General features: G+C 48.8%; 1 protein-coding gene across 1 annotated transcript in view; it reads right to left on the minus strand.

The window, feature by feature from the left end:
• Positions 1-17,300, minus strand: part of CAPN6 (calpain 6) — a 551,200-nt gene that overhangs the window by 310,314 nt on the left and 223,586 nt on the right. The gene's annotated exons all lie outside the window — the stretch shown is intronic.

Raw genomic sequence — 17,300 nt, forward strand, 5'->3', positions numbered from 1 at the left:
TGGGAGTGTTAAGCTTAGAGGATCACAAAGCTGCAAACTATCTTATCTCCTAAGGTAAACTGATTTGTATGACAAACATCCTGCTCTGCATTTGTAGGCAGCAAGGCTTTGTTGTATATGTGCAACAACTAGCTAAATAATAATCTAGTTAATAAAGGATTTACAATGGCCTAAGCACGGTAGCTAAAAACATACATCTCATGAAAAAAACTCCATAAAACCGAAAAATAGTTGAAAAAGTCAATAAAATGTTATAAAAAAACAAAAACCCAACACCAAGTTGCCGCAGAAGGTATTAGAAAGTGCTTTCATGTTGTCCTACAAAAAATGCAAAAAAGAGGAGATAAAAAACGTGAACATGTCTGCCATGCAGTTCCCCCAAATCCCCCAAATCTAGACACACTGTGGCTGACCTGCAACTGGCAACTGGTAATACTAATAATATTAGTATCTTCACCTGCTTCTTCTAGAACATATAGGAGATAACCTTATGACTATAATAATAACTATCACACTCATATCCCAGTGCTAGAAAATTAAGTTAGGACCTAAAAAAAGCACAAATCATTGGACTAGTGCAAGTGAATATGCAAATTAGTGCTATCATTCAATCAATCAGGAAGAAAGAACGGGCATGGCGTAAAAAATATGACGCCATCTCCAAACAAGAATATGTTTCATCCTTAGCCCAGTATAAGCTAGCCATACATTCTAGGAAGGCTATTTTTTTCGAGGAGAGAATAGTGGCTGCAAAAAACCCACAAAAAGAAATCTTTCGGGTTTTGACAGAGCTCAGGGTCAACAAAGAGCAAAGTCCTGAGTTTACTCAGGCGGACTGTCAGAGGTTTCAGGACTTCTTTGTAAAGAAGATATCTGACATTTTACACGAAATTGAGGAAACTGTACCCCTCGATTGCCCTTGCCTACCGGACCTCATCACCCCATTAAACACTCCATCATTAGTTGAGTTCGCCCCTATGTCCAAACTAGAATTACTTAACATCCTAGGCCGAGTTAAATCAGGTTCCTTGGTAGACCCCTGCCCCCCTGACATATTCAAGGTGGCAATGCCAGGAATAGAGGAAGAGGTCCTGCACTTATTGAACACCTCTCTTTGCACAGGACAGATCCCTCTAGCCTTCAAAGAGGCTCGCCTGATCCCCTTACTGAAGAAACCCGGTGCAGACACAAAATGTCTGAAAAACTTCCGGCCCATCTCTCAGTTGCCTTTCTTGGCCAAAGTGATTGAGCAGCATGTGTTAGCCCTTCTCTCGGCCCATCTAGAGAGTAATAACCTGCTGGAGACCAATCAGGCAGGGTTCCGTGCTAATCATAGCACGGAACTAGTTATGCTATCTATTTTGGATGAGCTAAGAACCCGGGCTGATGTAAAAACACCTAGTGCCCTGATACTATTGGACCTCTCCGCGGCGTTTGACACCGTGTGTCACAAACAGCTCCTGTCGCGGTTGAGATCCTTTGGTGTCATGGGCACAGCACATGCATGGCTTGCATCATTCCTGCAGGGTAGGACACAACGAGTGCAGCTGGGTGATTTACTCTCCACCCCCGCGCCGATCACCTGCGGGGTCCCACAGGGCTCTGCTTTGTCACCCCTACTTTTTAACATCTACCTGCAGCCATTAATTGCTCTCCTGAACAGGATGGATTGCCTAGTGTTTAACTATGCCGATGACACCCAGATCATCATCCGGCTGGATGATGGCCCAGGAGCATCCACTAGGTTACAGGACATACTGAAAACCACAGTGAACTGGATGTCTGAGAATTCTCTGAAGGTCAATCCAGACAAGACGGAAGTGTTGCCCATTTCCATCTCGGGCAACCCCTGGAGTGATAAATTCTGGCCTAAAGAGTTGGGCACACCACCTAAACCGGCAGCCGCAGTCAAGAGCTTAGGCCTATATGTGGATAATAAATTATCCATGGAAAAACAGGTTTCCACTGTAGTGGGCACCTGTATAGGCCTCCTAAAACAACTAAGGAAGATCTCGGCATTGCTTTCATTCCCTACTTTGAGACACGTGGTCTCAGCCACAATTCTGGCTAGGCTGGACTACGGGAACTCCCTATACCTAGGCCTGCCTCAGCGGCTGCTGGACAAGCTTCAGGGAGTTATGGGGACGCTGCAAAAGCACACGAAGAGGCTCACCTACACTTCGAGGGTTCAAAGGGCAGTTCCGCCCACACGGCTTGCCGCTCCCGCTCCGCGGGAGCCGCTGCGCACAGGAGTGCGTTTGTCACCAATAGCACCCGGACACTGAACGCGGAGGTAGGGGTGTGAGGAAAGGCGTGGGCTGCGAGTGTGCAGGGACTCCGACATCCAGGAGTCCCTGCGAAGACCACGGATTGAACATCCGGTCCGCTCTCCCCGCCGGCCCGCCCCCCGCCCACCTGTCAGTTTAAAGGGCGCTTTCGCGAGCCATTCTGTGGGACGCTGCAAAAGCACACGAAGAGGCTCACCTACACTTCGAGGGTTCAAAGGGCAGTTCCGCCCACACGGCTTGCCGCTCCGGCTCCGCGGGAGCCGCTGCGCACAGGAGTGCGTTTGTCACCAATAGCACCCGGACACTGAACGCGGAGGTAGGGGTGTGAGGAAAGGCGTGGGCTGCGAGTGTGCAGGGACTCCGACATCCAGGAGTCCCTGCGAAGACCACGGATTGAACATCCGGTCCGCTCTCCCCGCCGGCCCGCCCCCCGCCCACCTGTCAGTTTAAAGGGCGCTTTCGCCAGCCATTCTGTGGGACGCTGCAAAAGCACACGAAGAGGCTCACCTACACTTCGAGGGTTCAAAGGGCAGTTCCGCCCACACGGCTTGCCGCTCCCGCTCCGCGGGAGCCGCTGCGCACAGGAGTGCGTTTGTCACCAATAGCACCCGGACACTGAACGCGGAGGTAGGGGTGTGAGGAAAGGCGTGGGCTGCGAGTGTGCAGGGACTCCGACATCCAGGAGTCCCTGCGAAGACCACGGATTGAACATCCGGTCCGCTCTCCCCGCCGGCCCGCCCCCCGCCCACCTGTCAGTTTAAAGGGCGCTTTCGCCAGCCATTCTGTGGGACGCTGCAAAAGCACACGAAGAGGCTCACCTACACTTCGGGGTTCAAAGGGCAGTTCCGCCCACACGGCTTGCCGCTCCCGCTCCGCGGGAGCCGCTGCGCACAGGAGTGCGTTTGTCACCAATAGCACCCGGACACTGAACGCGGAGGTAGGGGTGTGAGGAAAGGCGTGGGCTGCGAGTGTGCAGGGACTCCGACATCCAGGAGTCCCTGCGAAGACCACGGATTGAACATCCGGTCCGCTCTCCCCGCCGGCCCGCCCCCCGCTTATCCCGCCCAATACGCCCACTATATCTTGGCTTAACACTCCCGCAGCGCGGGACGCAGCACCGGGCGAAGACAGGGCAAAGACTGGGCCGTTTGAGGCCGTTCGAGGTCTAAGAGGGCTGGGCTGGGCCACCTCCCTTTGGTCTTAGTCTCATTTTTATATTTTTATATAGGGTGGCACATATCACAGTTTTATTGTTGTGTGTATATTTATTTATTGATCTGTACTCTGTAATATGTGTTCACGGGGTAGCCGGAGCAAAACCCTTATGGCTGCTAGTAACTCTAATAGGTCCATAGACGATTTCCTAGTCAAAACCAATTTGGCTATTGATGAGGAAATCAGCAAAATGCAGCATAAGGTCTCTCTAGAACTTGATGCTGCACGCAGGCTGTCCGCGCATATTGCCAATTCCAAAAAATCTTCTTTGGGGAATATTGCATCTGCCCGCACCCCCGATCGTCCTGCCAACCCACGACCCCTGCTAACATCGGTTGTAGTACACCCCGTCCCCCCCATTATCCCTTTGCACTCCCCTCTAACTTCCCAACATAACTCAGCACAACAAAATATTGGATCCGTCCCTCTGTTTAGTATTGCTGGCCCCTTTTCACCTCCTAAAGCAAGACAGGCACCTAGCCTTTGTAGTGCTAAAAAAGCGGCAGCACACAAAAAGAAATGCCTTGCGAGAACCTTACTTGCTAGGAAAAAAGCTAGAATAGCAAGGCTAAAGTTTTTTAACAGTAGGCGGGCCATGGGGTCTCTTGTGGTGAAAGATGTTAATCCCAAACCAACACAAAATGTTTGTAATGGGGAAGTTACTTCTGAAATAGCTAGTATGGTGGAAGACGATATACTTATTATCTCTCCTAGCCAGAATAACATGAACTCCTCGGAGGGTCGGGCTAGTGGTCCCGAGCAGGTCAAGGAGGGTGATAGCGAATTTCTCCAACTAGTCTGGGGAACGCTAAAGCAGCTGCTTTCCCCCCTAGAACTAAGGCTCTCTCGTATAGAGAATAATCTCCTTGAGATGGATAAGACCATAGTTACTTTGGCTAGTTTGAGTCTTAAGGAAATGGATGCTAGGCATTCATGTATGACAGCACCCACACCACAGCCCTTAGAAATAGAACCTGCTCATCCTCCCCCACAACCAGCCCCAACCATTCCTGAGACTCTACCTATTTCTAAACCTATCCCAAAACCCCGTACCACCACTGCAAAAACTACTGTACTTACCCCTAGCCCAGCGGTACCTAAACTCTTCCATCCGCATAAGGCAGCATGTAGGTTGAATACCGATACTAGGGCACCAATCAACCATACCCCTAGGCTGCCCTTGACGCGTAATCCAACACGTCAGGTTAGTCGCCATAACTTTCGCGGAGGGTTTATTGACCTTCCGCCAGAAGCAGGGTTGTATGTTATTATACTAGCCGGTGTTCCAGAGTTGGGTCAAGAATCCCAGGAGAATGACCTTTCTTTAAAAAATAAAGTCATTCACTGGCTGAATTCCAATAAACAGCTCCCCGATCATCTAAGAAGTAGTGTACTTATGGTCCGGAGAGTTCCTTGGATTGGCCGCACCCATAAGTCGATAGCTGGTGACTGTGTAGTGGTTTCATTTTCTGATCCCCACACCGCCCAGTATCTTTGTGCATGGCCATCTTTTGAGGCCAATTCCACAATAGTAGTGAGGCCTCTTACCTTTTTCTATCCTCCTAGGCAACAACTAGCGAGTGAGGGGCCATGGACCACTGTTAGGAATGTTAGTCGCCCGACCCATAGTTTTGTTGGTCAGAATCAATCTAATTGGTGGCAAGGGTTCCCAACCTCCAATAGGTTTGGATGTTTGGAGGAGGTGGATTGACTTGCGAGATCTGGACATACACCGCCTCCTAGGTTTACTCTCCACCAACGGAGACCTCCATCTCCAAACCTATCTAATGTTGGGTCATCGTTATCTAATAACTTGGGCGAAATTTTAGACCCGTTATTCACTCCTGCTTTGGCCAATAATGAAGTTAAGGGAGTATCACTGCTACCATGTGCACTGACCAGGGATTGCCCATTAAGAATAATTTCCTGGAATATCGCAGGACTACGGGGACGCCTGGAGAATGACGATTGGGTCAATTTTATTGACTCATATGATATTGTCATCCTCCAGGAAACCTGGTCAATTATCCCATTGTATAGGTTGGGTTACCTGAACTTCTCTAAACCAGCAATTAAGAGCCCCAAGGGTAGGGCCTCTGGTGGTCTTACTATTTGGATAAAAAATAACCTGGGCTTTCATGGTAGGGAAACACTGGTGGCGTGTGTGGACCTTCTATGTATTAGACTGACCAAACCTAATACCACTGATATCCTTTTAGTTGATGTCTATGCTCGTGGTCATCAGGGTGGGAAAAAACAAGCTGTCCTGGACGATCTGGATCTTTTATTTAAGAATCATGGGACTGACCAGATCGTAATAGTAGCAGGAGACCTGAACACCCCCATTGAGCCCATCTCCACTTTGGCAGAGGATGTGGGCTCTGAGGAAGACATTGTTTGGGCAATTCCCCCACTTACTATTGTAAAGGCTGTCAGGGGCACTGAGGCAGCCTTACATTGGCTGGGCTTTTGCTTAGAATGGGGCCTTAGGGCCACCAATGGGCGTACACGTTCCGATCGTCTTGGGTCCAACACTTTCGACAACGGTTTGTCTTCAAGCCGTATCGATTATATACTAATTAACATGCAGTATTGGTCCATTGTACAAGATATGGTGATAGAGTCTCGCCCAGAGAGCGACCATAATCCCCTTTCACTTGAGGTTTTGGTCCAAGGTATGGGGGCACCTGTTAGGAGCACTAATAGCTTAACATCCGATGTTATTTTGTGCGATAACAGGCGCCGTGTGAAATGGCATAGGGTGTTGGAGGATCCTATACTTATCTCATTGATCGAGGAAGAGGTACGGGACGTGTGGAATAGAATGCTTCCGCTATCTTCTGCTGGTAACCCAGACTCCACAATCACCAATCTTCATGAGGAGTGTTTTTTGACCCTTAGGAACCTTCTCACGAAACCATCTAGGTCTGCTAACACCAGAGTACACAAAAAATGGTATAATAAGAAATGTAGAGCTGCCCACAGTAACCTACTAGCTGCCGTAAAGGCCAGGAACCTTGATGCCATAAGGATAGCAAGGCAATGCTACAAGCGTACCATCCAGGCTGCTAAGCGAGAGTGGGATGATTCCTTTTGGCTTGACCTCCTTGGTGCATGTGATTCCCCTAACCCAACTGATTTCTGGCTGATTATAAGGAGGGGAAAAGATCCTGCTGCCCAGATTCCGGTAAACCATGTTTCTGCTCAATCGTGGGTTGATTTTTATACCGCTCAATTTAATGACCCAAATGTTGCGGAGGTATTGACGACTAAACCCGCTCTACCACCCCAACTATCACTGACAGGAGATAGACTCTTGTTTTCGGAATCTGACACCGCACTTGCTCTCGAGTCAGTCCAGTCGGGTAAAGCTCCTGGTATTGACGCTATCCCTGCTGACCTTTTTAAACTCAAACCTGACCTATGGATCCCTTATATCACCCTACTGGCAAATAACATAGCCTCAGGGGCCGAGATTCCTCTTTCATGGAAGGGGGCAGAAATTCTGCCAGTACATAAGAAGGGTGACCGCTCCCTTCCCAATAACTATCGGCCCATTAGTTTGATCGACTCAGTTCAGAAAATCGTGTCGAGAATGATCTTGGCAAGAATTCTGGACTGGATCGATTCAAATAATGTTCTTTCCCCCATGCAGGCGGGTTTCAGGTTTGGGACTAGTACTGTGGACCAAGTTTTCCGGTTTACACTACTTTTTTGGAAGGTGGTCCTGTTGGGCGGAGGTATGTTATTTGCTGCATTCGTCGATCTTAAGTCGGCCTTTGACTTAGTGCCAAGGAAAAAGCTGTGGGAGGCTCTTAGTCGCATGGGTTTTCCGCCTGAGCTTTTGATTTTAGTCCAGCGACTCCATGAGGACAACTACGCCCAGGTTAGGTGGGGTAGCCAGGGGCAGGTGACCAAACAATTCCCAGTACAACGAGGGGTGCGTCAAGGCTGTGTCCTTGCCCCCACGTTGTTTCTTTTATTTATTAATCAGGTCACACATTTTTTTCTAAACACCCAGTCGGATGCTCCTAAGTTGGGTGGCCGAAAGTACCCCATGCTGATCTTTGCAGACGACACCCTTCTGCTCTCTAAAACCAGAGCCGGGCTTCAGGTAGCCCTGAACAGATTTTCTGAGTTCTGCACTCTGAACGACTTGCAAATAAACACAGACAAAACCAAATTTATGGTTTTTTGCAAGAAAAATCCCCCAAAGTGCACAGTTTCCTTAAATGGAGTCCCCATTGAGCAGGTTAGGACCATGACTTATCTTGGAGTGACCCTAGATCACCGTCTCACTTGGAACCCCCAAGTGGAAACGTCCAAACTTAAATTTAATAGGTTGGCTGGCAGTTTGATTCTTGAACAGAGGAATTCGTTAACTAGGTGCGTTACCCCTGTTCTAAAAATTTATGACGCGAAAGTTGTCTCTGCCACCCTTTACGGAGCCGAAGTCTGGGGTCATAAGAATCTTTCCAGTCTGGTAACCGCCCAGAACAGGTTTTTACGGAATCTGGTTAGCCTCCCCCAGTCTACCCCCACCAAACCCCTACTGTTGGACCTTGGCTGCAGACCAATCGACGAGATGGCCCAGTACCGTCTGGTGGCCTTTTGGCGCCGTCTCTGGTCCACTCCCGAGCTTGGTCTGTTTACCCAAGAGTTGGAGGAAGTTAAACTCATGTGGGGGGCACACAAATTACAATGGTTTGGGGTAGTGAAAAATACATTGAACCTGATGGGCCTTCCGGACCTCTGGTCTAATCCAGGGGGGTCCAGGGGTCCACACGGCTTGCCGCTCCCGCTCCGCGGGAGCCGCTGCGCACAGGAGTGCGTTTGTCACCAATAGCACCCGGACACTGAACGCGGAGGTAGGGGTGTGAGGAAAGGCGTGGGCTGCGAGTGTGCAGGGACTCCGACATCCAGGAGTCCCTGCGAAGACCACGGATTGAACATCCGGTCCGCTCTCCCCGCCGGCCCGCCCCCCGCCCACCTGTCAGTTTAAAGGGCGCTTTCGCCAGCCATTCTGTGGGACGCTGCAAAAGCACACGAAGAGGCTCACCTACACTTCGGGGTTCAAAGGGCAGTTCCGCCCACACGGCTTGCCGCTCCCGCTCCGCGGGAGCCGCTGCGCACAGGAGTGCGTTTGTCACCAATAGCACCCGGACACTGAACGCGGAGGTAGGGGTGTGAGGAAAGGCGTGGGCTGCGAGTGTGCAGGGACTCCGACATCCAGGAGTCCCTGCGAAGACCACGGATTGAACATCCGGTCCGCTCTCCCCGCCGGCCCGCCCCCCGCTTATCCCGCCCAATACGCCCACTATATCTTGGCTTAACACTCCCGCAGCGCGGGACGCAGCACCGGGCGAAGACAGGGCAAAGACTGGGCCGTTTGAGGCCGTTCGAGGTCTAAGAGGGCTGGGCTGGGCCACCTCCCTTTGGTCTTAGTCTCATTTTTATATTTTTATATAGGGTGGCACATATCACAGTTTTATTGTTGTGTGTATATTTATTTATTGATCTGTACTCTGTAATATGTGTTCACGGGGTAGCCGGAGCAAAACCCTTATGGCTGCTAGTAACTCTAATAGGTCCATAGACGATTTCCTAGTCAAAACCAATTTGGCTATTGATGAGGAAATCAGCAAAATGCAGCATAAGGTCTCTCTAGAACTTGATGCTGCACGCAGGCTGTCCGCGCATATTGCCAATTCCAAAAAATCTTCTTTGGGGAATATTGCATCTGCCCGCACCCCCGATCGTCCTGCCAACCCACGACCCCTGCTAACATCGGTTGTAGTACACCCCGTCCCCCCCATTATCCCTTTGCACTCCCCTCTAACTTCCCAACATAACTCAGCACAACTAAATATTGGATCCGTCCCTCTGTTTAGTATTGCTGGCCCCTTTTCACCTCCTAAAGCAAGACAGGCACCTAGCCTTTGTAGTGCTAAAAAAGCGGCAGCACACAAAAAGAAATGCCTTGCGAGAACCTTACTTGCTAGGAAAAAAGCTAGAATAGCAAGGCTAAAGTTTTTTAACAGTAGGCGGGCCATGGGGTCTCTTGTGGTGAAAGATGTTAATCCCAAACCAACACAAAATGTTTGTAATGGGGAAGTTACTTCTGAAATAGCTAGTATGGTGGAAGACGATATACTTATTATCTCTCCTAGCCAGAATAACATGAACTCCTCGGAGGGTCGGGCTAGTGGTCCCGAGCAGGTCAAGGAGGGTGATAGCGAATTTCTCCAACTAGTCTGGGGAACGCTAAAGCAGCTGCTTTCCCCCCTAGAACTAAGGCTCTCTCGTATAGAGAATAATCTCCTTGAGATGGATAAGACCATAGTTACTTTGGCTAGTTTGAGTCTTAAGGAAATGGATGCTAGGCATTCATGTATGACAGCACCCACACCACAGCCCTTAGAAATAGAACCTGCTCATCCTCCCCCACAACCAGCCCCAACCATTCCTGAGACTCTACCTATTTCTAAACCTATCCCAAAACCCCGTACCACCACTGCAAAAACTACTGTACTTACCCCTAGCCCAGCGGTACCTAAACTCTTCCATCCGCATAAGGCAGCATGTAGGTTGAATACCGATACTAGGGCACCAATCAACCATACCCCTAGGCTGCCCTTGACGCGTAATCCAACACGTCAGGTTAGTCGCCATAACTTTCGCGGAGGGTTTATTGACCTTCCGCCAGAAGCAGGGTTGTATGTTATTATACTAGCCGGTGTTCCAGAGTTGGGTCAAGAATCCCAGGAGAATGACCTTTCTTTAAAAAATAAAGTCATTCACTGGCTGAATTCCAATAAACAGCTCCCCGATCATCTAAGAAGTAGTGTACTTATGGTCCGGAGAGTTCCTTGGATTGGCCGCACCCATAAGTCGATAGCTGGTGACTGTGTAGTGGTTTCATTTTCTGATCCCCACACCGCCCAGTATCTTTGTGCATGGCCATCTTTTGAGGCCAATTCCACAATAGTAGTGAGGCCTCTTACCTTTTTCTATCCTCCTAGGCAACAACTAGCGAGTGAGGGGCCATGGACCACTGTTAGGAATGTTAGTCGCCCGACCCATAGTTTTGTTGGTCAGAATCAATCTAATTGGTGGCAAGGGTTCCCAACCTCCAATAGGTTTGGATGTTTGGAGGAGGTGGATTGACTTGCGAGATCTGGACATACACCGCCTCCTAGGTTTACTCTCCACCAACGGAGACCTCCATCTCCAAACCTATCTAATGTTGGGTCATCGTTATCTAATAACTTGGGCGAAATTTTAGACCCGTTATTCACTCCTGCTTTGGCCAATAATGAAGTTAAGGGAGTATCACTGCTACCATGTGCACTGACCAGGGATTGCCCATTAAGAATAATTTCCTGGAATATCGCAGGACTACGGGGACGCCTGGAGAATGACGATTGGGTCAATTTTATTGACTCATATGATATTGTCATCCTCCAGGAAACCTGGTCAATTATCCCATTGTATAGGTTGGGTTACCTGAACTTCTCTAAACCAGCAATTAAGAGCCCCAAGGGTAGGGCCTCTGGTGGTCTTACTATTTGGATAAAAAATAACCTGGGCTTTCATGGTAGGGAAACACTGGTGGCGTGTGTGGACCTTCTATGTATTAGACTGACCAAACCTAATACCACTGATATCCTTTTAGTTGATGTCTATGCTCGTGGTCATCAGGGTGGGAAAAAACAAGCTGTCCTGGACGATCTGGATCTTTTATTTAAGAATCATGGGACTGACCAGATCGTAATAGTAGCAGGAGACCTGAACACCCCCATTGAGCCCATCTCCACTTTGGCAGAGGATGTGGGCTCTGAGGAAGACATTGTTTGGGCAATTCCCCCACTTACTATTGTAAAGGCTGTCAGGGGCACTGAGGCAGCCTTACATTGGCTGGGCTTTTGCTTAGAATGGGGCCTTAGGGCCACCAATGGGCGTACACGTTCCGATCGTCTTGGGTCCAACACTTTCGACAACGGTTTGTCTTCAAGCCGTATCGATTATATACTAATTAACATGCAGTATTGGTCCATTGTACAAGATATGGTGATAGAGTCTCGCCCAGAGAGCGACCATAATCCCCTTTCACTTGAGGTTTTGGTCCAAGGTATGGGGGCACCTGTTAGGAGCACTAATAGCTTAACATCCGATGTTATTTTGTGCGATAACAGGCGCCGTGTGAAATGGCATAGGGTGTTGGAGGATCCTATACTTATCTCATTGATCGAGGAAGAGGTACGGGACGTGTGGAATAGAATGCTTCCGCTATCTTCTGCTGGTAACCCAGACTCCACAATCACCAATCTTCATGAGGAGTGTTTTTTGACCCTTAGGAACCTTCTCACGAAACCATCTAGGTCTGCTAACACCAGAGTACACAAAAAATGGTATAATAAGAAATGTAGAGCTGCCCACAGTAACCTACTAGCTGCCGTAAAGGCCAGGAACCTTGATGCCATAAGGATAGCAAGGCAATGCTACAAGCGTACCATCCAGGCTGCTAAGCGAGAGTGGGATGATTCCTTTTGGCTTGACCTCCTTGGTGCATGTGATTCCCCTAACCCAACTGATTTCTGGCTGATTATAAGGAGGGGAAAAGATCCTGCTGCCCAGATTCCGGTAAACCATGTTTCTGCTCAATCGTGGGTTGATTTTTATACCGCTCAATTTAATGACCCAAATGTTGCGGAGGTATTGACGACTAAACCCGCTCTACCACCCCAACTATCACTGACAGGAGATAGACTCTTGTTTTCGGAATCTGACACCGCACTTGCTCTCGAGTCAGTCCAGTCGGGTAAAGCTCCTGGTATTGACGCTATCCCTGCTGACCTTTTTAAACTCAAACCTGACCTATGGATCCCTTATATCACCCTACTGGCAAATAACATAGCCTCAGGGGCCGAGATTCCTCTTTCATGGAAGGGGGCAGAAATTCTGCCAGTACATAAGAAGGGTGACCGCTCCCTTCCCAATAACTATCGGCCCATTAGTTTGATCGACTCAGTTCAGAAAATCGTGTCGAGAATGATCTTGGCAAGAATTCTGGACTGGATCGATTCAAATAATGTTCTTTCCCCCATGCAGGCGGGTTTCAGGTTTGGGACTAGTACTGTGGACCAAGTTTTCCGGTTTACACTACTTTTTTGGAAGGTGGTCCTGTTGGGCGGAGGTATGTTATTTGCTGCATTCGTCGATCTTAAGTCGGCCTTTGACTTAGTGCCAAGGAAAAAGCTGTGGGAGGCTCTTAGTCGCATGGGTTTTCCGCCTGAGCTTTTGATTTTAGTCCAGCGACTCCATGAGGACAACTACGCCCAGGTTAGGTGGGGTAGCCAGGGGCAGGTGACCAAACAATTCCCAGTACAACGAGGGGTGCGTCAAGGCTGTGTCCTTGCCCCCACGTTGTTTCTTTTATTTATTAATCAGGTCACACATTTTTTTCTAAACACCCAGTCGGATGCTCCTAAGTTGGGTGGCCGAAAGTACCCCATGCTGATCTTTGCAGACGACACCCTTCTGCTCTCTAAAACCAGAGCCGGGCTTCAGGTAGCCCTGAACAGATTTTCTGAGTTCTGCACTCTGAACGACTTGCAAATAAACACAGACAAAACCAAATTTATGGTTTTTTGCAAGAAAAATCCCCCAAAGTGCACAGTTTCCTTAAATGGAGTCCCCATTGAGCAGGTTAGGACCATGACTTATCTTGGAGTGACCCTAGATCACCGTCTCACTTGGAACCCCCAAGTGGAAACGTCCAAACTTAAATTTAATAGGTTGGCTGGCAGTTTGATTCTTGAACAGAGGAATTCGTTAACTAGGTGCGTTACCCCTGTTCTAAAAATTTATGACGCGAAAGTTGTCTCTGCCACCCTTTACGGAGCCGAAGTCTGGGGTCATAAGAATCTTTCCAGTCTGGTAACCGCCCAGAACAGGTTTTTACGGAATCTGGTTAGCCTCCCCCAGTCTACCCCCACCAAACCCCTACTGTTGGACCTTGGCTGCAGACCAATCGACGAGATGGCCCAGTACCGTCTGGTGGCCTTTTGGCGCCGTCTCTGGTCCACTCCCGAGCTTGGTCTGTTTACCCAAGAGTTGGAGGAAGTTAAACTCATGTGGGGGGCACACAAATTACAATGGTTTGGGGTAGTGAAAAATACATTGAACCTGATGGGCCTTCCGGACCTCTGGTCTAATCCAGGGGGGTCCAGATTTCCGTCTAAACTTGAGTTTAAGGCGCTTTTCTGGGCCTGGAGAAAATCCGTTCTTGTTAATCAATCATGTGACGTTAATTTAACTGGCTCTTTTTTAGTGCACAAGGCTGTCCCTTCGTTAGAACAGTACTGGGACCTAATTACAAGTGTATTGGATCGAAAATTATACCATCAGTTTCGTATTGGCACTTTGCCCATTAACACTTTTAGAGCTAAATGGGACAAGTCTGTAGGTAAAAATTGCCCCTGGTGCCTTGACCAGGAAGAAAGTGTTGGACACTTCTTCTTTGGTTGTCCTATCTATGGAGCACCAAGAAGTAAGTGGTTAAGACCGATCTGCTTGACCCTTAATAGTGGTGGCTATCAAGATGCACTCTTGAAACTTCGTACTATTAGATCTGAAACCGTAGTGGTATGTGTTGCCAAATTTTTGAAATGGGCTTGGCTGATTCGATCCAAAAAATTGGGTATCCCCGTATGTTGAAAGCTCTCAATCAGTTACACATAGTATCCTGTATGTTCTTTTTAACGCTATCTATCTATGTGCATTTAATTTGCGTCCCATCTGTCTTATCATACACAGTTGTGAAGTATTTTTTTTATTGTTCCTAGGAATGAAATGTGTATATCATTATCTTACTGTAAAATGCTTTTTAATATGTATGTATGATTGTACACTGTCTTTTATGAATCTTTTATTCGAAATAAAGACTTATCGAACCGAATGATGCAGCTAGGCTCATATTCAAAAAACCCAGGACTGCCCACGCCTCTCCCCTGATGCGGGAGCTGCACTGGCTCCCAATACGTCAGCGAATTGTATTCAAGGGATTGTGTATTGCTCACAAGGCTCTGCACGGCAAAGCACCCAAATATTTGAAATCCCGAATATCCCCCTACACACCGGGTAGGACTTTGCGCTCGTCGGATGCCACTTTCCTGTCCCAATCTCGCTTCAAGCTGACCACGGTGGGGGGCCGTGCGTTCTCCAATGTGCTTCCAGCTTTGTGGAATAAATTGGATTCAGATCTCAGGAAGGAAAGTAGTTTACTTCCCTTCAGAAAAAAACTAAAAACTGTGTTGTACAAACAAGCATGGAGTAGCTTTTAGGTGCACAGCCTTTCTTTTTGTAACATCTCATTACGTAACATCTTTCATGTAAATCTGGACAGACTGCGCTTAGAGACCCCTGTGGTTATAACGCGCCATACAAATTAAATAAATAAATAAATAAAATAAATCAATCAGTTGTGTAAAGCACTGCTCCTCACCCCTGAGGGTATCCGGGCACTGAGGTATTGGTGGTCTCAGTTGAAAAGCCAGGTCTTGAGAGGTCTTCTGAAATCCGCCTCGAAAAGTGATATTTGTAGGTGGAAGGGCAGGTCAGAGAAGGCGTGACCTCTGCTGTGGCTGCAGTGGATGCAGGGGTGAGAGTGAGGTCCAGGGAAGTAGAGCGCAGGTGTCTAGCGGGTTGGAAGTTCATGTGGTGGTTGATGTACACTGGTCTTTGGTCGTATAGGGCTCTGTAGGTGTGTGGCAGAAGCTTGAACTGGGAGCTCTTCTGGATGGGGAGCCAGTGGGGTTTCTGAAAGTGGGGGTATGTGGGTTCATTTGGAGAGGTCGAGAGTGATTCTGGCTGTTGCGTTCTGTATGGTCTGGAGTTTCTTGAGGAGTTGGGTGGTGATTCCTGAAAATGGAGCGTTCCCGTAGTCAAGTCGGCTGGTGATAGAGGCTTGGGTGATGGTTTTCATGGTGTTGACTGGGGTCCATGTGAAGGTTTTTACTGAGCATGTGGAGGGTGTGGTATCATGAGGAGGCAACTGCATTGATTGGGTGCCTCAAGGTGAGTTTGCTGTTGAAGATGATGCTGAGGTTTAAGGCATTGTCTGTGGGTGGGGGGATGGGTCAGAGTTCAGAGAGTCACCAGCTGTTGTCCCACAGGAAGGTGTTCTTCCAAAAGATCCGCCATTCCGCCGTGTTGAGCTTCAGACAGTTGGTCCTCCTCCAGTCTTCGACTCTGGTCATGGCATTGCAGAAGTTTGTTGTGGTGGTCGAGGGGTCTTCAGGGACCAACAGGAAGCGTTGTGTGTCATCTGTGTAGGATATGAGGCTGAGTCCGTGGGTTCTGATGATGTCTGCGAGGGGTGTCATGTAGGTGTTGAACAGGTTGGGGCTGATGGACACTCCTTGGGGACACTGCAAACGATGGCTTTGGGTTCAGAGGTGAAGGGTGGCAGGTGGATTTTCTGAATTTGCCTTGTGACGAAGGATGCGATCCATTTGAGGGGGTTTCCCTGGATGCCGATGTAATGGAGTCTATCAATTAGGGTGTGAGGTGGTAAGGTGTTGAATGCTGCTGAGAGGTCAAGGACCAGCAGGGCTGATGTTTTACTGTGGTCGAGGAGGGATCTGATGTCGTCGGTGGCAGTGATTAGGGCTGTCTCAGTGCTTTTGTTTGTGTGGAAGCTGTACTGGGAGGGCATCAAGCAGGTTGTTCTGTTCTAGGTGTTTGGTGAGCTGGTGGTTGATGGCCTTCTTGAGTACTTTGGTGGGGTATGGAAGCAGCAAGATGTGGTGGTAGATCATGAGTTCGCTGGGGTCGGCGGAGCGCTTCTTCATGAGTGGTCAGACCTCTGCGTGTTTCCATGTGTCGCTGTGGTGATGGAGTTGGGTATGGTGGTGAGTTCCGCATTGATTTCTTGGGTTCCGAGGTTGCTGAGGGCGGTGGTCCATGATTGGTCTGAGTGCATGGAGGACATGAGGGCTGTAGTGGTCTGCGTGGTGATAGGATTCCAGGAGGTGGTCAAGTGGGTGGTTTTCGTGGGTGGGCAGACGTTGAAGTCAACATTGGTAAGTTGGGGTCGATGTTGTTCTAGATGGAGGCTATCTTGCTGTGGAAGAATTAAGACAGGGTGTCGCAGAGTTCTTTGGGAAGGGTGGACCATGTTCTCTGTGCCTGATGGGCACTCCCGGACTACGTAGAAAGTTCCTTTGCGCTATTGGTGCTTGTTTTGATGTGGTCTGTGAGGGCTTCTCTTTTGGTGTGCTTGATGCATTGGTGGCACCTGTTGAGTACTGATTTGAAGGCTGTTCAGTCGACGGGATCTTTGGTGGTGCGTCATTGTTTCTCTAGTAATTTGCAGTTGCTTGATAGTTGGAGTTCTGGTGTGTACCAGCTTGCTCTGCATGAAGCTCTGCAGGTTTTGGCTGGTTTCATGGGGTGACTAATCACATTTGGTAATCCAGTCGGAAAAGTTCAGGATGTCCTGCCCCAGGTCTGATGTGGCGTCTGGATGGAAGGTGTAGGGGGCCTGCATCCATTGGGTCTCCATTACTTTGCTCCAGCTGTGGTGCGAGGAGCTGGGTGGCTTGGTGGTGGTGCCTTGTGAGTCTGTGATTGTGAAATGAATAATGGCGTGGTTGGTCCAGGTCAGTCCAGAGTTGCGGCTGTACTTGATTCTGTTGTTGGAAGTGAAGATCAGCCACAATGTGTGTCCTGGGCTGTGTGTGGGGTCTATAATTAGTTGGGTGAGGCCAATGGTGCACATGTTTTCCAGGAGAT

Source organism: Lissotriton helveticus, chromosome 4_1, assembly GCF_964261635.1.
Source record: "Lissotriton helveticus chromosome 4_1, aLisHel1.1, whole genome shotgun sequence".
NCBI lineage: Eukaryota > Metazoa > Chordata > Amphibia > Caudata > Salamandridae > Lissotriton > Lissotriton helveticus.